This window comes from Saimiri boliviensis, chromosome 3, assembly GCF_048565385.1.
Source record: "Saimiri boliviensis isolate mSaiBol1 chromosome 3, mSaiBol1.pri, whole genome shotgun sequence".
Classification (NCBI taxonomy): Eukaryota; Metazoa; Chordata; class Mammalia; order Primates; family Cebidae; genus Saimiri; species Saimiri boliviensis.
Window position 1 is genome coordinate 60,323,696 of NC_133451.1, and position 24,752 is coordinate 60,348,447.

The following is a 24,752-nucleotide window of genomic DNA, read 5'->3' on the forward strand; positions in this document are numbered from 1 at the left end:
TGACAATGGAGATAAAACAAACAAGTGGTGATATAAAGTTAGGAGTTCTGGAAAGATTAGGTATGATTTGACCAGAAGAAAAAAGAAAGATCATAGCAATCATTGATTTCATTCCCTCCCTTCCTCTGGCCCTCTCTCTTCTTCCTTCTCCTCCCTTCTCTTTCTACCTTTCCTCTTTCTTTTTTCCTCCTTGATGCACTTCTTATACTAATTCAGAAAATAGAAAAGTTATTTTCAAAGTATTTCTTTGTGTGAGAAAATGATAAGGAATAAAACAGAAAGAAATAGGAATAGTTATGGAAGTAATAGGAAAAAATGTGAATAGGGAAGAATTTCTGCAATTACCTTTAAAAGGAATGCTTATTAGTTAAAATGTACAATATGGCCCACTTACTAGTAAAATATACAAAATGGCTTGCTTACAAGTAAAAAAAAAAAAAAAAAGGATCAAAAATTTGCATTCCTTAAAAAGTCTAAATCAATGAGTTAAAGTAGATTTAATGGAGTATCACAAAATTTAAAAGAGGACAATTCTAGTATTGTTTTTGAAACCAAGACATGAAACTGCTTCAGAACATGAATGAAATTGTCTATGTATCACTTCTTCAACATTTTCTTATTAAGCACCAACTTACATAAGACTGAACAATGAGTAAGCTCAAAATATTTAAAGGAAAGAGGTTTGCTTCCTAAACACTATAATAATTTCTATTCATGTTTTCCAATCTTTTCGTTTTGTTTTGTTTTTACTGTGGCACCCACAATAACTTATTTTTCAACCTAATTTGATTTTTAGGTCTTACATATATTTTATTTTTCAATGAAAATATGTATTTTTGTCACAAGGGGCTTTTGTGGGTTTTTATTTAGGATTTCTTTTGGTTTGTTATTTCTCTATAGTCAAAATTCTTGTCCTTACAGTTGCATAATAACATTTCTGTATTTGAGCCCAAAGTCCAATTGTATTTCTGAATATTATATCTAAATTGTTAAATTAGCAAATTAGAACATGCCATCCAAAATCCTGTTATATATTTCATGTTGGAAATGTAACTCTCCAAAATAATTATTAAAATTTCTACTTTTTACATCAACATTCTTCCTATTTTCAAGCAATATTTGAATTAATAAAAATACCATAATTGAAGCAAATATTAATATGAAGGGGTTAAGACATTCTTTTTTCCTATTCTTTTTTTTGGTCTTACAGCTGAAAATATCTTTAGAAATAACATGGCATAATGAAGATTTTGGTGAATTCCATATAGCAATAAAACTATTAAATAAGTCATTTTCTCATGAGCTGAATTATTATCTCCTATAAGACTCTGAAAAAATAAATTATTGGAAAGAATCTAACTTAATTATTATGCAATTAGTTTTCAAGTGTATCTATCACTTTTAAGAAATTATTATTGATGACAATACCACCACACTTATTTCAGTTACTTTATTACCTTAATATGTCACATAATCTCCAACACAGTCATGCTAGTGATGAACATACAGCCTTGAAACAAAATCAAGATCTGATAGTCAAACTTAGCCCCGACTGCTTCTAAATGCTTATAAGCATGAATCATCCCCAGTCATCTATAAAACAAATGGAAAAAATTCAGATACTTAGTGCAAAAGACTTACCAATTTCTGTTACCTTAAACAGCATAATGAGCCATATGGTAAGTGAAAAGTTTGTACAAAAATTGTGACTGTAAGCCTATTTATGTGCCAATAGTTTCATGTTACTTATACTGAATATGACAAGTATTTGTGTATAGGATACCATAAATAGAAAAAAGTAAAATTAAGAGAGCATGTCCTTTAATCATGTATTATTTGTGTAATAATAATTATCACAGGCCAGACGCAGTGGCTCATGCCTGCAATACCAGCCCTTTCTGAGGCCGAGCAGTACAATCACCTGAGGTCAGAAGTTCAAGGCCAGCCAGGCCAGTATGGTGAAACCCCATCTCTACTAAAAATACAAACATTAGCTGAGCATGGTGGTACATGCCTGTAATCTCAGCTACTCAGGAGGCGTAGGAAGGAAAATAGCTTGAACCCAGGAGGCAGAGGTTCCAGTGAGCCAGGACTGTTCCACTGCTCTCCAGCCTAGGCAACAAAATGAGACTCTGTCTCAAAAGTAAATAAATAAATAATAATAAAAATAATAATTATCATAATAATTCTGGAAGTTATGTTTGAGTAGTTTTTAAAGGCTTTGAAAATACTCCAATACATGTATTCAAACTCAAATTCAAATTATTAAGAAAATAATTATAAATGTAGTTAAATATTTGTGTAAATAAAAATTTAGCAAAATGTCATTCCACATAAAGAGAAAGTAGTCTAAATATCCAATAATAAAAAAAATTATTAAATAAATTGCCAGAATACACACACACACACACACACACACACACACACACACACACATATATATACATGTATATATAATAGAATGTGATGTAATTTTCTCAGACTATTGAATGTTATGGCAGAATTACTCTAGTGATGCTGTTTGTAAAAATTCCATCACTAATAAACTTTTTCTATGAAACTTCTGCAACTTAAAATGGACTCTCTGGCATCTCATGTTAGTTCAAGGATTAGAGCTAGAGAACCTACAATACAAAAAATATCTCCTTTGATTGAACAGTGTTTCCTCTCTAATGATACAGTGAGGGGACTGGTACTGGTATGTACTTTAAATAAACATTTGCCCACAGGAAGTAAGCTTTACATTGGGAAAAGAATGTTGCTAGGTATGGATAAGAATAAATCTAGGAGTGCTCACTTTGGCAGCACATATACTAAAATCGGAATGATAAGGAGATTAGCATGGCCCCTGTGCAAGGATGACACACAAATTCATGAAGTGTTCTATATTTTTTAAACCTTAAGAGTTTCTGCACAGCAAAAGAAACAATAATTAAAGTGAATCAGCATCCAACTGAATGGGAAAAAAATCTTTGCAATCTACCCATCTGACAAAGGGTTAATATCCAGAGTCTACAAAGAACTAAAGCAGATTTAAAAGAAAAAACAAACAAACCCATTCAAAAGTGGACAAAGTATATGAACAGATACTTTTCAAAAAAAGACATATATGAGGCCAAGAAACATATGAAAAAAATGTTCATCATCACATGGTCATTACAGAAATGCAAATCAAAACCACATTGAGCTATCATCTCACACCAATTAGAATAGCAATCATTAAAAAAATCAGGAGACGATGGATGTGCAAGAGGATGTGGAGGAAAAGGAATACTTATACACTGTTGGTGGGAGCGTAAATTTGTCCAACCACTGTGAAAGACACTGAGGAAATATCTCAAGGATCTAGAAATAGAAATTCCATTTGACCCAGCAGTCTCATTACTGTGTATATACCTAAAGGAATGTCAATTGTTCTATCATAAAGACAGGCACATGATGTTCATTGCAGCACTGTTTACAATAGTAAAGACATGGAACCAACCCAAATGCCCATCAATGATAGACTAGACAAATAAAATGTGGCACATATACACCATGGAATACTATGTAGCCATAAGAAAAAGATGAGTTTATGTCCTTTGTAGGGACATGGATGAATCTGGAAACCATCATTCTCAGCAAACTGACACAAGAACAGAAAACCAAACACCGCATCTTCTCACTCATAGATGGGTGTTGAACAATGAGAACACATGAACTCAGGGAGGGAAGCATTACACACTGGGGTTGGTGTGGTTGGGGAAGCTAAAGGAGGGACAGCAGGGGTTGGGGAGGCTGGGAGGGATAACATGGGGAGAAATGCCAGTTATAGGTGACGGGGAGATGGAGGAAGCAAACAACCTTGCCAAGTATGTACCTATGCAACAATCCTGCACAATCAGTACATGTACCCCAGAACCTAAAGTACAATAAAAAAAATAAAAGAATAAATCTAGGACCACAATATAAAGAACTGAGCAATCTTTGATGACAGCAATCAATAGAAACAACAGACACAATGGAAAGAGTGAGCTGATCAAAGAGAAAAGTTCACAGTGAACCCTGGCAATCATTCTGGCCCACTGAAAGCTAAGGGACCACATTTTATAGCATTTCTATGCTCACAGCCTTGGATGGTCAGCTACCCAAATCAGTGGGCTCACATAAACTGAGTGGTTCCATGTACCTTCTTCCCTTGATGTTCAAACGCCACTTGTTAGCAACTTTCTGGTATAGAAATCTTCTGTTCTCTCTACCAACTACTTTACTAACTCAATGCAGAAATATTAGCTTACCTGAATACTTTACTGCCTAATGAGACTATTCAGGTCTCAATATTTTCTCCTAATAGTCTGTAAAGGGATGGAAACATTATAATGGTTTATTTACGCACATAAATTTTGCCATTTATCTTTCCTTTATCCTATAAAGGGATCATGCTTACAATTAGATTCAGTCTTAAATAACATTTTTAAAAAGACTATTAATTAGCCTAATAGCAGTCTTACCTACTTCATTCTAAGGTGGTGAGAAGTCTGTTAGAAATAACTGTAGAAGACCGGGTGTGGTGACTCACGCTGGTAATCCCAGCACTTTGAGAGGCCGAGGTGGGTGATTCGCCTGAGGTCAGGAGTACAAGACTAGCCAGGCCAACATGGTGAAACCTGGTCTCTACTAAAAGTACAAAAAATTAGCAGGAAGTGGTGGTGGGCACCATAATCTCAGCTACTAGGGAGGCTGAGGCAGGAGAATTGCTTGAACCTGGAAGGTGGATGATGAAGTGAGTGGAGGTGGTGCCACTGGGCTACCCAGCCTGGATGACAGAGCGAGACTCCATCAAAAAAAAAAAAAAAAAAAAAAAAAAAAAAAAAAAAAAAAGAAAAAGAAAGAAAAGAAAAAGAAAAGAAGAGAAAAGAAATAACTGCAGAAAATTAATAAATTAATCAAGGGTGTGCATGACATTTGTCAATTCTGGTCCAAACCTTTGGTTTCTAGAAACATGCCCAGTATAGAACTCTGCATCCACGTCAAAAACAAAACAAAACAAAACAAAACAAAACAAAACAAAACAAAACAAAACAAAAAACAGTATAATAATTAAACAAGTACAAGTTATGCAGTATGTGAAATGTGCAAATATCATTCACCTGAAGAGATACAGCATTTTTACAGTCATTTTTCTTAACTTTGGTTTATTCGATGTACTCGGCATTTAAGAAGCAAGTGGTAGGTAGAAGAATGTTATGCTCTGAAAAATGTTGCATACTATAGTTTTGAACACAAACAAAAAATCTGTTAAGCCTCAAAAAGTTAATGTGTAAATAGTGACATATTACAGAACATTCAAATGGAAAGGACTGTACAAAGGCCTATCACTGAATTATTCAAATAAGGCAGATTTGTCCTCCAGTGGTTAAATGTCATCCCCGTTATGTATATATTTGAGAGTAAGACGTAAAAATTAGGAACTAAGAGTTTCTGTTACTTATCACAGACTTTGTCATATTTTCCTTATTCCCTGCAATGGATTGTCACTGATGTTATAATTCTATTCACTTGCGAAATCTCTCACCCTAGACACATAAGGAAAATTTAACAAGTTAGGACAGGTGGGCATTTGAAGCAGCGCTACTGGTAGTTCAGACCTTAGCTTCACATCTGATGCAAGTGCTCAGTCCCTTGATATCTCTTCCCGTGTCCACTGGTTTGAGTGACAGTTTTTCTCCACACAGAGAAAGATGAATTTTACACTCTATAGAAATGGGAAAACAAGTCCCACTGTTCTTGAACAGGTACACAACTTCCTAACACTGTTGCTAACTGAATGTTAGCATGTGCACTTTACTTCCAACCAAAGAAAGAAGCATTAGCTGAGAATCATTTTTGAAAGTTAGGTTTTTATTTGTTTGTTAATTATTATTATTTTAATCTCTGAATACAAAATTACATTTAATTTGCTGTCACTATCAGTTTATTGATTTGCTTATGAGTACACATTATATTAATGGAATATATAGTACGCCAACATTTGTATGTAAATCTGTTTTTGAAAGATCATTTTTATCTATTGAACCTCAGCATTTGCAGATTTCCTCTTTAATTAATACTTTTGGCTTTGGTTTTCATGTGATTATTAGGCATTTCATTTGAAAGGCATTCACAAATTTGTGACAATTTCATCATTTTCATGAGATTTTAATAATTTGCTTTATTACATGTAATGTAACAGTAGCTTATATAGTAAGTTACTATGCATTTGTTGAGACTTACAAGTGACTGATGTGGTATTTAGAAGCTAACACAGGAAAAACCATTCCAAGTCAGTTCACTTACATAATTATAATTTAAATCCAATTTACTTACTATTCCTTAGTCTGTAATAAAATTTAAACAAACTTTGCATATTTACCATTATTCATATTTTAATTTGAAATAGATTAAGTAACTACTAACATTCAATTTTAGACAGAAATATTAATTCATTTATTTCTTCATTTAGAAATGCCACTAGCAACCTGGATTCTAAAATATCAGTAGATATCCAGCCACCATTTCTGGAAATCATGCTAAAGAAAAAAAAAGGTCAGAAGGAAAGTACGTACTTAGCATCAAAACTGAGGTGCCTTTACAAATCCTGTCACATTTCCCTCATCAGACTGGTATGTGACCAATTAAATAAGAAATTGTCTCCATGAACTCAGGAATCTTTTGTTTCTTGTTCACTTCTGCATCACCAGAAATTACTAGAATTTGTAGCACTTAGTTATCCTCAATTAATATTTTCTGAATAAGTAAATACAAGTTAATTCTAAATAATTTCAGTGCATGAAAATGAGCTACTTCTTGGGATATCTCTATCTAAATATCAGTATACCTATATCAACATTGAATCTATCTCGATCTAATCACCACACCCTCCCAAATGTGTAATTCAAGTTCTGGCAGATGATTTACTGAGTTTCTTATGTAACACCCTCCCAATCATACTCCACCCCCTTCCCTAGCTTTTATGGTGGGGAGGGGATATGTACATACTACACATAACAGCCGGCTTTTCTACTTCCAAACTTCTTCCTATAGGTTTGTGCTAAAAAAAATAAAAAATAAAAAATAAAAAAAAAAAATAAAATGCTGGTTATGGTTTTCCCGTCTTCATTTCCTTCTATGGAAAGATCAGTAACAGACACGGTGGGTGGAGGAAAAGGATAAAGGACTAGCACTGTCAGGAAGCCAGGGTGTCGTGGGCCTGGACGGTCCCAGTCACTCTAGGGTCACAGACAGTCAGAAAACTGCTTCAACTGCACATGCTTTAAATGGTCTGAGCCACTAATATACGAGCAGTGTAGAATGTTAACAGTAATCAATTCATCCTAGAGCAGAGTTCTAAAGATTGAATAATGTTCAGTCAGTTTTTAAAAGAGAAAAAATTTCCTTTCAATATTTACTTAAAACTTTAAAAATGTTTAAGGGCTCATTAAAATGTGCAAATATAAATAAAAATAAAATTATTAGGTTATAGCTGCTATTACTACGAAAACAATTTTACAGAATTGATACAAACGAAACTACAGAGCCAATAAAATTCAAATGAACAAAATTAATGTGACAATTCATGTTTGGTTTGACACTAAAATGATACTTTATATTGTTCTCTGAAATTACATGGGAAACTTTCGAGTTTGACACAAGGTAAAGATTCAATTCTCTTGCAGTTATTCTATATTGAAAAGTCTATGAAACTTTTATTTAATCAGTGAGCCCTATTTTCATTTGGGTTTCACTTGGTTGTGCATCATTTACAAAATTTCTGGCTCCATTACTTTTACCTTTACTCTGAATAAATAATATTTAAGTTAACTGAATAAAATGTTACTTGGAAACAAAGCAAGAGGCGATCTAAAGAAACTGCATATTCTTCCAGTACTCAGATATAGAATACATTAATTTTTAGCTATTTGTGGAAGTTAAAATATAAATTGCAGTCACTCCAATGAAGATCTTTAGCGATTAAAGACTATGTCCAGAAAACCTATTTTTAAAAATGATACTAAATTCAAGCGTAGTAGAATATTTCACCAAAAATTATGCCACTTTGGCATAAGGATTATTTTGTACTGAAGGTAAACAATATGAAACACATATAAAATAAAAGCCCTCTGCCCTTCCCTCATTTGACTAAAATTAGGACTTAAATTTACAAAGATGCCCCTCCTCTCCTGGCCCCCATAAAGCACAAAAGTTGAGCATAAAAGACTTCAGACCCTTATTAGCCTGGAGATGGCACCAAAGAAATCTAAGTAACACACTTTACTATCTAGGCTTTATCTATCATTTGTTACCCTATTTATTTAGCCTACGACAGTTTGCTCTTTTAGTGACCTGGGTCATTTTCCATCTTGTCACTTCTTTAAAATTATATTGTTCTTTGTTGAAGATGTTCTACATGTCAGAGTTTTAAGCATCTCTTCCAGATTTACTCAGTTTCCCCCTTGGATATCTTTTATGTATCCATGAAGTATGTATACATGCTAATAAACTTCCGTTCATTTTTTCATTCTTGTTAATCTGTCTTTTGTTACAAGGATCTCAGAGCTAAGAACTCAAAAGATTAGAGGGTAAATTATTCTTAAATCTCCGACAAAGTTAATCTCTTATTTTAAAGATTAATCTACTGAAGTCCTAGCAAGCAAGGTTATTTACTCAATGTGGTCTATTTCTGGCAGAGGTGATATTTGGAACACGGGTCCTTATTTATCAATGCGGGTTCTTTGAAACTTAACCTGATATTTTTTCCCCTGACAAGTTTATATAGATTATGTTGACTAAAGGTAATGAATCTTAAAATACACCAGCTATAAGGACATTTTAAATTCTTGTTTTATCTTAATAGTTACCAGATTTTACTTCCTTAAATGAAATATAGGCTTGAACTAATTAACTATTGACATGATAACTCTTTAGTACCAATTTAATGAAAGGTTTCTAAATGTGAAATAACCTGGTTTATATGCTAAAGTCATGAGGTAACTGTTCAAGAGTTTAACCATGTTTTATTTGTAATTCTTTACACATAGACATTTGAAATTTTAGGAAAGTCATTTATGTTAACAAAGTTTAACTGAAAAGGCAGGAAGTATTCATATTTTAATAATGTGGACATTTTTATGTGTGTAAGCACCTTTCAACATCTTTTGTGGTTACTGGTTTGCTTGTTTTGCTGTAGACACTATGAAACATATAGAAATAGCCCTCCTTAATCCCTCAGGAACTGAGTTGAATTAAACATTTCTGGATATCTTAGGAAAAAAATAAATAACTAAAAGGACCTCTTAGTGTGTTCTGAAGGAAAAAAAAAATTAATAGCTTGAAACCAGCACTGTTACTGTGATACCATAGATATGTGTAAAAATTTTCATACAACAAACAATTTATGACTAATTTTTCACATGCCACAATTCTATTCATAGGCTGAGACAAGGCAGCAGGTATTTTTAATTATAGCTTGTACAACTTTTCATTTAAAATTTTAGATCTGAACAATTATAAGGGAAATTGCTCATCAGATAAGCAAAATCAGATATTCTTTGCTCATAAAATATCTTCTTTTCCTCTGGATGGCAAAGACTCAATCATTATTGTTTGGACAACAAAAGGAATTAGCAATTTGGAAAAAAAACAAATAAAATCCAAGTATTCCTTATCTTATCCTATGAAAAAAATTAGGGGCAAATTATCAAAAAGAAATAAACTGAAGTGCTTTCCTGAAGTTGAAATTTTCTGATAACTCTTCTTCAGGTGAGTGAGGCTTACAGTTATCTATGAAAATAATTTGTGTCTTCTCTGAGTAAAGAGGAAAAAAAATGAATTCCAACATCTCTCGTGACTTACTTGTAGCTGTGTTGTGTGTGCAATTTTAATTATGTGATTTCTGAAAAAAAAAAAAAAAAAAAAAAGGAGGGTAAAGGAAAAATTTGCCAATTTACGTATATTTACTCAAAAATCTGCAAAGGTATAAAATAAAGGAAAATGACCATTGGAATTCTTGCTGCCTGGCTATCATTTGATTCTACAATTTAGAATTACAAAATAAATAATCATTTCTGTAGTGTGTTTGCCATTATCTCCAGATTTGCTTTGTTATATCTTTGTCTCTTTTAAATAAGAGAAGAACTACAAAAGCTAGAATTGAGACAAGATTTTTTGTTTTTAATCCTACAACTGAAGTTTTATTAAATTGTTAGGCAATAGGTATATATTCTCATTTGCAAATGTACAAACTCGTTCATTAAATTCATTTAAAAATATGTGTAAGGTATAAACCAGTTCTATGTGCCATGACAAATCATGGACAAAATATATAAAATTCCTGCTCTGAGAGAGTTTATATTCTAATGAGAGGGGAAATTAATAATATAGAAAGAAAATTTTAAAATCAACATTTAATGAGAAACTATTGCCACTAAACGCAAGTATTATTAAAGCTTTCTCTGTAACATAGACAGAAAATGAACTTAAAAATAAAAAAAGAAAACTAAAATAAGCAATAACAATCTCTGTTCATTGTCTTAAAAGTTCATGTTCTCCTACCGAAAAGGAGGACATTCGTCTTTAATCTTACTTTGTAGTTTTCTAGATTGGAATGGCATCTTCAGAATATTTAAAGTACATGAATTAATTTATATATCACCAATGTAATTCAGTAAAATTAAATATGACAATAGTTTATCAAGGTTTTGTTACAAGAAAAACAACAATTTGTAGTTGATAAAGACCCTGCAGAATAAAAGACTGATTGCAATGCTGAATAATGCATATCGCCTATGGTACTAATTAACCTTGTACTCCAGGAAGATATTACAGAACAATAAGGCTAATTTGAATGTGGTCCGGAACGTTTCCCTATGGCTTGTGATTATTACCCTTTAGAACACGTAAAATTTGATTTTGTTAAAAAAGAAAGATATCTTTGTTATTGTTTTTTACATAAAATAATGAAAATGAAATTTTATTGTTTGACATTATGCATTTTCCAAAAGGTAGACTAAATGCATATATACAAGAGTTATATATGCTCTTATTTGCAAATGTGCATAGTTGTTCATTAAATTAATTAAACATTAAATTGAATTCATTAAAAATATTTTTACACACATATATGTAACATATATGTAATAAGCTAAATATAAATAAATTTTAAAATAATATATTTTAATAATAAATTTCAAAAAAATGTCAGGTAAAATTGTAACACCTGATCAATCCACTAGACTTATAAATCTCTTTGATTTATATCCAGGTTTTCCATTTACATACCTAAAAGTTATTCTTCATCTTAAAATAACAAAATAAACAAAATGGGTAAGATATAAACAAAAACTGTCAAGAGAATATTTCCTTCCAACAGAAACTCATCACCTTTTTCTAAATATAATGTGTTTTTCTTCTGTGACTAAATTATTGTTTGATGGACAGTAATAGTGATGTCTGAGAAAATATATCTTAACAGAAAATGCCAATCTTTAATATCTTAACTATGGAATTCAAATGATAATTTAAATATATTTTTAAAATACAAAATCATATTTCAAATTTATTTTCCAAAATTCTCCTGCACAAACTTGATGATAAAGACCTTTTTAGATTTTTTGAGTGGCATGACACAGCTCTCTCAGTGCCTCAAAAATACTCAGATGTGACAAAGCATAACCTATACAAATCAACTTTTCCTTTATGACATAGTTGACATATTTAAAAATAGCACAGCACACAAGAGAAACCAGTATGAACAAACACTGAATACCAGGTTGAAAATAGTCTCTCATCCCTTTAATATTAACACATTTTAAATGAAAATATTACTATTTTAGTTCATAACAATTTGTTTTAATTATTAGAGTTTGCATACATGTACATTTTAATGGAAATATTTTGTATTCGAATCAGCCTCTTTTTACAAGATAAAAAGGATCAAGTGCCTAAGTGTTATTGAGAATTTTTTAATCAAAATGACCTACAAAAATATTGTTTAAAATCTTCCTATTTAATTATTTATTTGTCACTCAATTAATTATTACATATACAATTGTTGTTTTCTTTTTAACTGGTTTGTAAATGCCTTGGTGAGAAAAGAGAAAAAAATTAGGAGGGAGCATATGCTGTTCTCTCCATGACCAGGATGTCATAGTACTTAAGAGCAGAGACGCTGGCAGATACGGCCTTGGCTTTCATCCAGCTCCACCATTTAATAACAGTTGTCTTCATTACCTCTCTGTTTTTCACTACCTGCATGAACGTATGCATGTATATGTGTGTGTGTGTGTATACAATCACATAAATATAATGTGCTTAGAATAGTCTGTGACATATAGACTTTGATATAAAAATGTTGGAGATGCATTGTTATCATTATTATTATCAATATCCCATTATCATCTTTAATGATAGAACACAAAGGTTGAATTTATTGTACAGAAAAAATGCTATATAAAAATAAACAATATATATTTTTAAAACATATTTAAATTATTTTAAATATATTTAAAATAAAAAATATTCATGAGCCAGGTTATATATTTTTATATTATAATAGTAGCATCCTCTGCCCTTTGTTTCTGAGTTAACAAAATAAAGGATCCTCGTTTGGAATAGGCAAAAGTAATAACAGCCAAAATAGCTTTCTCTTAAAAAAATAATTTAAGGTTCTCCCAAAGAGTAAAGATATTTAAATGAATTGAATGAATTTATATTACAGAAAATTTATAATGGAGAAGAAAAATCAGGATATTAAAACACAGTGTAAGTAGAAGAAATCAAAACAACACAAAGTAAAGTAACTTTAGAAAAAGTGGTAAGAATTGGAGAAAAGGAAAAAAAATCAGATAATAACCAGGTTTTAAATCTTACCAAGGAGTTGAAACTCAAAGTTTTTCAAGATCCAATACCACTTAGTGAGAAAAAATATTTCCCAAGAGTATTTTAATTGACCTTAAGAGCTAAAGTAGTCAGTGTTTTTCTGAGTTGAAACAGGATATGTTAACTTTATTAGTAGACAAGCTGAAATGGCAGGATCCAAATAAAATGACATCTTTTTGTTTAAGCAAGAAGATTTCTTTGTGAAAAACAAAAGAAAACAAAACAAAACCAGAAAATCTGAAGATTACTAGAGATTACAGTTACATTTAGCGGTGTATCTCTCCTTTATATTCAGAAAGCATGAAACATTTGCTGTAATCAGTGCTTATAAATCTACAACTCTAGGAAGCATTTAAGATTACGAATTAGAAACTACTTACACAGGAGAAAGAAAAGGAACATACATTTTTCTATAGCAGTAGGGACTTACACTCCTTTTCAGGCTTTCTTGTAAAACTAGTAATATTTATCATCTAAAACTGGAAAAAAATACCTGCAGCCTTACTTTCTTTTCTACAATAAATACACTGAAAAAATACAAAAGTTATCATCTTTGGAATGTCTTCTAAAAATAAAGAGAAAAAAATATGAGAAAAGGAAAGTGGGTGAAGAAATGAGGAACAGAGAGAGAGAGTACACGTATGGAAGTTGGGTTTGCTGTCAGATTTTCCTTCATGACTGAATTATTTAAATACAGAAGTCATGAGAAAATATAAGTAAATATTGATAGCATTTGATTGCATATGTTATTCTGAATAATATGAAACCAGCTTTTGTGCTTCAAAATGGTCATATATTGGCAATTTCTTAATTGCACTCAATTTAATATAACTTTTCCCAGTACAGTAAGTATTCATGTTATATAATAATTAGACAATCTTACTTTCATTGTGATATTTTCCATCTTTCTGATGCCATATATAAATATATACAGTCATATGAATAGAACTAGTTCTTTTTATATCTTCTTTTTATACGAATATTAGCAAATATTTATCTTCAAATTTGATTTTTTAAAAACAGGTAGCAGTTATCATTTTTTCTTCTTGTCAGTGCTACAATATTCTCCATATTTGTCCTTTGGCTCTATATTTCTTCCCCTGTAATTCTAGTAACTGAACTTTATCTACTTTTTCAATTAAAAACTAAAATGTGGTACATTCTAAAATGTTAGATATCCCGGTTTTTTTTTCTCTCTCAAAGCTAATATATATTTAAGCATAATAAAGCTATATTTGAAACTAACTACTAACTCAGCATTCTTGGAAATTATATTTAGTCTACATTAACCTCATTTATTCCCAATTAAAAAATAAAAACAACAGTATATATCTGGTAAAGTAATTGTGAGGATTAAATTCTTTTCTATAGACCTGGCATGCAGCTGGGTGAGATAATCCATGGATATGAACTTTCTTTTTTTCTAAAACACTTCTGTTCTACCCATTAGAACATAAGGACATTTGTCTTCATTATCAGCATGATGGATTCATTAAGATCAATCATCAGAGAAGTAGCAATTATTTTAATTATACTATTTTGCTTATAAAGACATTTTTACTTTTGCTTTTACTTTTAATTGTCATTGTGTTGTTTTGTGTTCTGCTTTTTTTCAGCTTCCCACCATCAAGAATGACATGCAACCACTTCAAACTGAAAGTCTCCTCTAGTCAGAAACCGTGTACCTGCTAAGTGTGTAATTTCGGAATTGATGGCGAGATGAAGAATCCTTTAGCTTCTTTGTTGTGGAGATGAAAAATCTAAAGATCCAACCAGGTTCATGAGGTGCAGAGGATGCTCCCATGTCAGAATCCTGACAAAGTCTCCTCCCTTATTTTATACAGTCCAGTTTTGTTTTATTGCTTCCATACCACACACCTCCAAACAAAACAAAAACAAAACAAAACTTGAATGCAAATGACACCTTAATATTCCAAAGGCCAAAACATGTATAAAAAAATAAATCTGTACTATTTACAGGAGTAGACAAGACAAAGCAGCTGATATGTCTAAGAATGTACAAAGCAAAAAATCAGAAATGAATTGAGAACTTTCAACCTATGGACACAGTCTCTCTCTCAAATACAACACGTATGTTGAGCTTATGCCAAAAGGTCCCCTGACCCCCATTTGGATGTTCCCATTAAAAAGTGTAGTTCGGTTCCTAACTATTCATTGAGCCTAATTATATGGCCTCGACTATCTAGAATAAGAGCTTCAGAATCCTAGACCCTCTTGACACATTGTTTGCTTTGCTCGCTCAGTCTTGCTTTGCTTGTTTGTTCCATCTTCCTGCTACTATATTTTCTTCCTTTCTGGCCACCTTTCCTTTTCCTCAGTGTGAGGTCTAAAAATAGGGGCCAAATCTCTCTTCTGTAAAGACAACTCTGGTGGCTCCCGAGTCTTTCTGGTGTGCATCCCTCTCATGTGCACTCTAGTGCAGCTCCTACAAACAATGGATTAAGCTCATAGGTGATCTAAGTCGAGGTGACATAATCAAGTCAATTCCAAATGCATTTTATTGCAGAACATATAATAAAAAGGTACAGACTTTGAAACAAACACACTGGGTTCAAATGTCAATTTGCCACTTTCTAGTTTTAATTTGTGTGATGTCAGTAAGATTATGAGCTTTCAGTTGCCCCTGAAACGGTGGCTTGCAGGATGTTGTCAAGCTTAAAAGAGTGAATATGAATAAAACATTTAACAGTACAGGCATATAGCAGGTTTCTTTGCATATGTGTCAACCGTTCTTCTTGCCTTACCATTCCAGTTAAAATATCCTGACAATTCTGATATTCAGAATCTTAGATCTTATTTCTTGGGATCTCCATTATTTCTACTATATTATGGGTTTTTATACTCCGCTTGAAACTCAAACTATTCCCGTTGGCCCACTTTTGTGTTTTCTAGGAACAAGCTCCTTTTCTCCTCAGCTTTCGTTCCATTTCCTGTAACCGCAGATGAAAATAACTATGTTCTCCTGAGGTCTGCTCAGGGGAACACTCTGGCTGGTCTTTCCCCTGATAATGACAGGTTGCCCTTGGCTAAGACTTTCCCCTTCATCAGATTCTTACCAGAAGTCAAAGTTTTCACCCAGTGCCCTGCTTCCTGAATGCTTAATTTCTTATAACCTCAGTTCCCGATCAAGGTGTTTTATTAACAGTGTCTCTATTCCTATAACATATATTTAATTACTAACAACATGCCTCGTTGGTCTGGTTTATTTCTCTTTAAATTGAAATTAAAAATGTTCACACTTACACTCACACCAACAACTCTTAGAAAGCTCGCAAGTCTTTAAAGGCCTTGCCATGAGTCTCTGGCTTGGTCAGATGGTACCAGGTTGAGCGTGCTCCTATTTTCCACTGCTCCAATGGCCAAGGTGGTGGCAGCAATGCCAACAAACACTAACATAAAAACAAAAACAGAAGCAAACAAAAACCACCAGCACTTTGTCTAGGATTTTATCTCATTGAAATTTTAAATTGCTTTAAACTTTTAAATCTAACTAACTTGTATCGAGGATTTTCTTTGTGCCAAGTATGAAGCTTTATGAGCCTCCCATCTTTAAAATCGTATCCAGGTTTTGAAATTATAAACAATAAATTTATTTTGGGAGACAGTGAAAACGTTTTTTAGCATAAACTGTTTTCTAACGTTATGTACTGAGAGCAGTAACAAACAACTCAGGGCCTGGTAATGAAGTACAGAAGAAATCCAACCAAAACTTGATTTTTTTGAGAGTTACTTGGTTAAACTGCTAACAGACTTTTTTTTTTTTTTTTTCTTGTTCATGATGGGAAAACAAATTCTTATCCTGGACTTAAATTCATTTTTACCTGTAGAAAGAGTGGAGTTCCCCCAAAATTTAAGTACATGATTCTATTGCTCCTAGTTTGTGTGGGCCTTGAGAAGCACAACCTCACTTGAATGGGCTCAATTATTACTGTTTAAGTTCCCTACTCATCTCCCTCTCCAACCACTGACTGTGCCAAAGAAAGCCACTGCTTTCACAAAACAAGGAGTCTTCCCTGTTGTGACATTTCATTTATCTGGGCAGCAACATTCTTGAAAGGCTACTTGCCTAGCTCTAAGTGAAGTATGGAAGACAATCAAACGCAGTTAAGCAAACCAGTGTTGACATATTAAATCATGCTTGAACCAAGAGAGCAAACACAGACGACACACAGAACCTTCTAAGGAGAATTTAAAATAAATAAATAATACAGGTCAGTCTGCTTCTAAAAAAAGAAGCTTTTAGCATTGGAAAACATTGGGAATAGGTGAATTTTGAAAAACTGTTCACAGGACCAAGTAATTACATGGCTTTTAGATTGTGAGGCATAAAAGTAGTGTGGGAAAAGGAAGCCTAAGGGAAACACGGGAAACTCTGGTGAAATCACATCACATGACTTTTCCAACCCATAAAATGGAAAATAAAACTTTGATAGTCTCATTTTTTATTTGATCTTAGATATGTCCTAATGGAATCCTTTCAAAATGCTTTGAATTCATCAGAGGAAAAGCTCTTATGCATATGGAGTAGTGTATTATGATTCTCCTTTACAATCACACAGCAGGAACTTTCCAGCAGTCATTCTCCACGTCTGATTACTGCTAACAATTCCATCAAAGAAATGGAGTTATCCATCAGTCAAATTATCATTTGCTCTAATTGTTACTTCCCCGATACGAGGATTCTTCTTTCTTTCCTTACCTTTTCTTTTATAAACTACACCTTTACAGTGCTCAAATGAGCAAGATATCTTCAAGATCAGAAAGGATCAAAGCATATCAACACATCACTTCGTTTCTTATAGATGAAATACTACTGGTCAGCCATAAATGCAGACAATGAATTTAAGCACCAAAGAGAATCAAATATTTAAAGATAAGATGTGATCCACATGCATGACGAGAAATAATAAAGGGTATAAAAGCATTTTAGTGTAATGAAAACCAGTTATGAGATCATGCATAGTGTAGAATTCACTTTTTTATTGTTATTGCAAATTATATCCTTCCTAGAAAGAACTATGCCAGGGTTAGTAATTCCAGGCCTTCCTGCTTTATAATAATTGACATGTCTTTCTGGACTATAGTAAGAGTTAAATTTAAAGGCAATATATTATATAAATTCAGTAAAAGGCATACTTTTCTATGAGTAGCATAAATTGGAGAGAGAGAGAGAGAGAGAGAGAGAGACAGAGAGAGAAATTATGCTCCACTTGCTGTTAGTTAGATAATTTTCTATGCAACATTTTAAAGTGGGTAAGTAGATTTCTCAAGGTTAATCCATCTGGGGTACATTAAATAAATCTACACAGATGAAGCACAAAACATTTAACAAATTAATCCTAATATGGACCTAGGAAGTAGCAGTGCTTTTTATTCTGGTTTATCATTGATATAATGTACAATTAAAACCACAAATCAACCATTCTGATCAAGTATGATTTACACTCTACAAAGTCAAAAAGCAAAACAAAGGGGCTGAAGTAAAATATATGGTTCTATGGCTAAAATTAAAATATGGTGGTTGTGTGATAACAGACAGCTTAATCCCTTCCCCAACCCCCGACACCAGACCTCATTTTCTTTACTAGCTTACTGACCTTCATGAAATTTTCAACTCATATGTTAATTTTTTAATGTAATGAAACAAGATGTGCTAAAAAAAGCAAATATGTTATTATCCTGTCTAAAATAAGAATTTTCCTTTATCCACATGGAAAATCATTGTGTTTCACTTGAGTTTTGTAATGAAGAGATTATGAAATAGACCAATATTTGGTTCTATTTCACCTGTACTATATCTTCATTTTTAGTACTATGAAGAAATACTACTAATCTTACTTCAATAACTAGTATTAACAAAACATCTCTAAATTCATGTCTTTTGTTTTCTTTATACAGATGACATAATTATATTTACTGAGTTCGCTGATGAAAAAAATTAATTTGACCATATCATTTAGACGTCTTTATGCTAAAATTATTAAAATATAGTTTTGTATTTGCAAGTTTCACTCATTATTTGTTTCACACTCCTTTCTTAAAATAAGTTTTGTGTTCCCAAGTTTCACTCATATATTTATTTCGCACTCCTTTCTCAAAGCCAAGATGCATTTTTCCTTGAAGTTTTAATTTTTGTTTTGTTAAAAAAAAGCTTGAGACATTGTTATTAGAAAAGAGGGAAAAATGTACGGAAGCATAAGGGCTTTGTTTCCCGAAGTCATGTAAATCATTTTAATTCTAACATTACTTATAGAAGAAGAAAAATAAAAATTACAGCTTTTCTTCTGTTCATTATAATGATAAAATGACAATGCTTATTAACAGATGAAACTTACTTTACTTGCCAAATTTTTCAGACAGCTTAACTAATACTTTTTCAGATATTAGCTATTTAGTAAAATAACATGAGTTTTAAATAAAATTAAATGAAACATACCTATGAAAAACATAAGCATTCTTTATTTTTTTACCTAATAAAAAACTGTGAATTTAGTATTGGGGGGTTCAAGTAATGGAATTATATATCTTTCACTAATTTTATCTTCCTATCGGTCCACAGTAATTTTTTAAAAATTAAACATTTTGTATTGGGCATTGTATGCCTAGGGAGCTATGCAATTTACAATTTGTGAGTTCTCAGAAGGCTTTCAGTACCAACTATGTGAAGGTCTAAGAAAACCTGAAAATGCTTCATGTACAAACACCTAAAAAAAAATCCTAAATTAAGTTTAACAGTTAGAGTTTCTTGTTATGTTTTGTTTCAACACAAATTCCATTAAAAGTAATAAACTAAAAATGTCTGGGAAGGGCAATCCACACAGAGCAGAAACAAAGGGAAAGCCAAAGCCTGAAGTGGTAACTGCCAGAGCATATCCTTGGCTGTCCTGCAACCTCGGTGGGATGAGGTGGAACTTGAATTTTATTGCCTCAGAATCCAAAAGAAAAGGCCATAGCCTTGTACCAAGTCAGGAGACCTTCACAGAGACTGAAACTTGAAAATCTGGCTACACCCTAAAGAGGACACAGAGTTTAAAAAAAAAAAAAAAAAAAAAAAAAAGAAAGAAAACTGCCCATGGGCATAGTGAGATCACAAATAGGCTGTTACCTGATGACCTCCTAATGGGGAGAAGAAAACACAATCTTTAAGAATCAAAATCAGTGGACTTCCCTGGATAAGGTTTTGGGGTGCAAATTCCTATTAGCCCCCAAAAGCTAAAACACATGAATCTCAAATGTTACAACATTTCTCACCCCTGGTTGCATATTACAATCACCTAAGAAACATTTAAAAAAATACTGAACCTCTGGCTAGCACCATATCACGATATCAGAATTTCTGCTTGGTGTGGTCAACAACAGCACTGTTCAAAATGATTGTGTTGCACTGTAAATGTTGAGCACAGAAACATTAGATAAAATTTGGTTCCAATAATGCATATCAGTAAGAGGAAATGCTATATCATGTGAGGAACTCTGGCTCAGTAAGAAAAAGACAAGCATACCAACAGGGAGCAAAATAAACAAACAGCTAATTTATAAATCGAACTCATTAAAGCATGGATGAGTCTTTACTTTTTCCAACTTTTTTGTTGTTTGACTTTTTCTCTAATTTGCCAAATATTGTCTATGTATGATAATGGCATAAAGAAATGATAGTAAATATGTAACTCTCAAGTCATGCACCTATCAGAAGTATTATTAGATCTATATAATATCAAAAATTAAATAATTCCATATATATGATAAAGTATATTAACGAATCTTCAACTAATGAACAATGGCTCTAAAAACATTGATACTGTACTACTTTTACATATATACAAAGGGATTACGATAAATATATTACTGTTCTTGACCTTATATATTTATATGGTCCTAATTTATCTGTACCTCAGTATCCTAATCTGTGAAATAAAAAAGAAAAACACACTCACTACAAGAGTGCTTACTTTCAATACTTCTAAAACTTGAGTGTACATAAAAATCACCAAGGAATGTGGCTAAAATGTAGATTACGATTTAATATTCTTTGGTAAGGGTGAAATTCTTCCTTTCTAAAAAATTCCCAGGCGATGCCAATGCTTTCAGTCCCTGTACCATTTCTAAGTAGGCAGACATTACTTGCAGCTACATGAACACTTTATAGGTACTGATTATAAATTTAATGTTTCACAGAGGAAGAAAGCAGGGCTCAATCTGGTTTTGTAACTTGACCACAGTTACACATATACCACATGGTAGAGTGAGATTTGAGCTGAGGCCGACATCATTTTTAAGCCTAATGCCGTTTATTTGCTACACACACAAATACCTCCCGATGCTTTCAGAGATCAATTTTAATGTTTGAAGTCCATTGAATTATTTTATGCAAGTGTTGGCTACTTTGTTTCTTAAAATTTGCATTCATTTTTTGAACTATTAGTTCTCAAGAATCTGAGAACTGATACTGAAATATTTGCTAAATCACACTCTGAGTTTTCACCATCAAATTACTCTGTACACATAACTTTTCCCATGAGAGCTGTTCTGATTTATGTTATCAGACTTTATCTTTTGCTCGTGTTTGAACAATAAGAAAAGAAGCAAACAATAAAACAAAAGGACCACTTTTTGGTTTCCTGGAATATTTAAATGTGAATTTTAAATATATAAAGCTTTCTGTGAGGCCTTTATTATTAAAATATTTCCTGATAATTATCATTTTATAAAATGCATTATAATAAAAGGAGCTTATCCAGTGCATCTTATTTTAATAAATGTTTATTTTTAAGTGTTTACACAAGTGTGAGACATTTCAACATAAAATATAATCATTAATTCATCCATATGACCATGATGAAACTCAAGTCCATTAATGTTAAGATTCATTTGCACAGTAACAATATGGAACATGTCATCATCATATAAAACATCCTAGAGACCTGCCCAAAGTGAAATTTACAAAGTAGTTATTACTGTTACTATAAAGATGAGGTATAGGATTTACCTGTTACATTTATTCTAAACTAAAAATATATACAACCTCGAGACTTTCACTAGTATACTTTCTTTATGAGTGAGAAAGTTGGAGTGCAAACCAGATTTAAAATTTTGACCAGAAAGGAATCATAAGGTTTTTGGTTCTATTTCATTTCTTTCATTGCCAAGTCCCTGTGTTCATCCATTCATATATAGCAGAAGAGTCACTAGTTACTAACCATTGTCAAAACAATGAAACAAGTTCTTTAAGAAAAAAACTGGTTTTATACTTTCAACAAGTGTAATAATTTACAAATAACCATCTACCAACACAACTCATAAAAAAAAAAAACTGGATTGTTCATGTTCAATACGCATGCATTTAACCCTAGATATTTATTAGGAGTTTCCTATCTTTAAGATAATACTAAACGTAAAAGAACAGCATATTTTAACTACTAAGTTCTGGAATCATCAGATCTTTTATTTCTCAGATTTTAATATGCAAATACATTTTTAAGTGTAATTTTATAAAGAAATGAGACATACATAAAATTAACATATTAAAATAGATTTCTGCACTGGATGCTCCCTCTGTTTGCTGTACTGTTTCCCATACTTTTCATAGTTTTTTTTCCTCATTTCTATTTTAAATGCCACCTTTTCAGAAACAACAACAACAACAAAACAACAAAGAAACATTTTCTTATTGCCCTATCTAAAATAGCACACTTCATCCCTAGGTAACCACACCACCATTAGAAAATTGCATACATTTTAACTGTAGATGTCAACCTATATGCATGTTTGTATGCAGATATATCTGCATTCCTAGGATACAGGAATTGTATAGGCTGGATACAGTGCCCACTGCAATAACAACTTATAGAATAAGTGAAAATGTCTAACCAGAGAGCAAATCTTTCCACTTTGCACTTCTAACAAAATCTTTATAAAGGAAGTTCTATAATACTTACATAGTTTTATTCATCCAATGGAAAAATGTGATATTATTCTTTGATAAATCAAATTGCTCAGAAATATACTACCTACTTAAAGAAAACTAGGTATTTTTATAACCTGTAGCTAGCCTTTATTTTATGAAGACACATATGCCTATAAATGGATTTTATTTTTAATGAGAGCTATAATAAATAATCTTCATTGAATAAATACAGTGTACTAGGTAGTTTGCCAAATAATTTTTTTATATAATATCTCACAGGATTGGTATGAGGTAGGTAGAGATGAGGAAAGCAAAGAACAGAGAGATTCAGTAACTTGCACAGGGATATAGCATTTGTAAATGGCAGAGGTAGAATAAGAATTTTTTCATTTTTACTCAGGATTCATGTGGTTAAACTACTGGAGTATGCTGCCTCTTACAAGCAGCATATTCCCCACCATATTCAAGTTCAATCAGTCACATTTAAACATGTACATCTCCTTCATTCTTCCAAATTTAAATAAAAATGTTCACTTTTGCAAAGGTATCCAGTCCATAAACATGTCTATAAACATATTTTGTATTAGTGGCAGGTGTGTTGATTTGGGGATGGGACAAGTATTTAGATTAGTGATTCTCAACTGGGAGTGATTTCGCCCCCAGGGAATATTTGGCAATATCTAGACATATTTTTGACTGTCCAAATCAGGAAGTAGAGTGTCCTATTGTGTCTAGAGGGAAAAGCTCAAGAAAGCTGCTAAATAGCCTTCAATGAAAGAGACAACATCCCCCTCCCCACCAGCAATATATATATATATATATATATATATATATATATATATATATATATATATAATATGGTCCAAAACATCAATAGTGCCAGTGTTGAAAAACCTTGATTTATCAGAAAGAAAAACTAAACTAAATGTAGACTACTTTCTAAAATTTTATTAGAACTAAGCTAAAAGTAGGCCAGGGAGCAGTTAAAACGGGGGAACAAAGAGTATATTTGAATTATTCTCTTGTATAATATTTGTAAATGGATGAAATGATTTAAATATTTGATTTCCTTGGTAATTTCTCACAAAAGCAGAACACACACATACCGACAAATCACACCCAGGCATCACTGATATTCTGTACTTCCATAATCTCCATCTTGTTCAAATTTTGAAATTAAAATAGGTTTCTTTTGTTACATATAATAACTTGCCAAACAGAGTCAAAAGATCAATCCCTTTGATATTTTTTGGTAATGTGCCTAATTAAAAATAACTAGGTTTGCCACTGCATAATTACATGAACACCTAACACACTATGTTTCCAGCCAATTTGTTTCCATCATAAATATGCACCAGAAGTATGAATGATCGACATCCTACTCCCTGCTGTATATTACTATTTCTGAATCAAGGCTCTTTCTTCAAGAGGGTATTTTCACCATATTTTCCTTGCTGTGCAATCATCTTCTAGTTGGACAATTATTAAGTACTTTTTCTCCATAGCCCTTGAAGTGTAACCTTCCTTATCCTGTATTTTAGCATGTGCTATATACCTTCTTCACTCTGACTGGTTTTGGCAGTGACCCACAATCTAAATCTCTTTCCTACATTTGATATAAGTTAAACTATAATTATCTAGAGCTAATTTCAAATTATTACTTAATTCCACTAGCAACTGATGAAGATTAGTGGTCTTGCCTTGCATCTAAGTCAGCAACATAATCACAAGAGAACTCAGCAGGCAACATTTGATTCATGTGAACTCAATTACTTCTGTCAAAAACGTTCACTTCAATAAAAGGCAGAAACTTCTAAAATGTGTTTTTGCTAACCATTTTTACTAAAAAAAGTCTCTCATGAATCTTTAGGGAAAAAATAGCAGGAATTTCATCAGAAATAATAAAAAATACAAGTGGATAAATATACTTGTA

The 24,752-nt window shown here is 32.2% G+C and overlaps 1 protein-coding gene and 1 non-coding gene across 13 annotated transcripts in view; one reads left to right on the forward strand and one right to left on the reverse strand.

Annotated features, from left to right (window-relative positions):
* Positions 1 to 24,752, reverse strand: part of EPHA5 (EPH receptor A5) — a 354,031-nt gene that overhangs the window by 250,033 nt on the left and 79,246 nt on the right. The window lies entirely within an intron of this gene.
* Positions 2,790 to 2,893, forward strand: LOC120363743 (U6 spliceosomal RNA). The gene has a single exon (XR_005579194.1). It is a non-coding gene; the product is annotated as a U6 spliceosomal RNA (small nuclear RNA).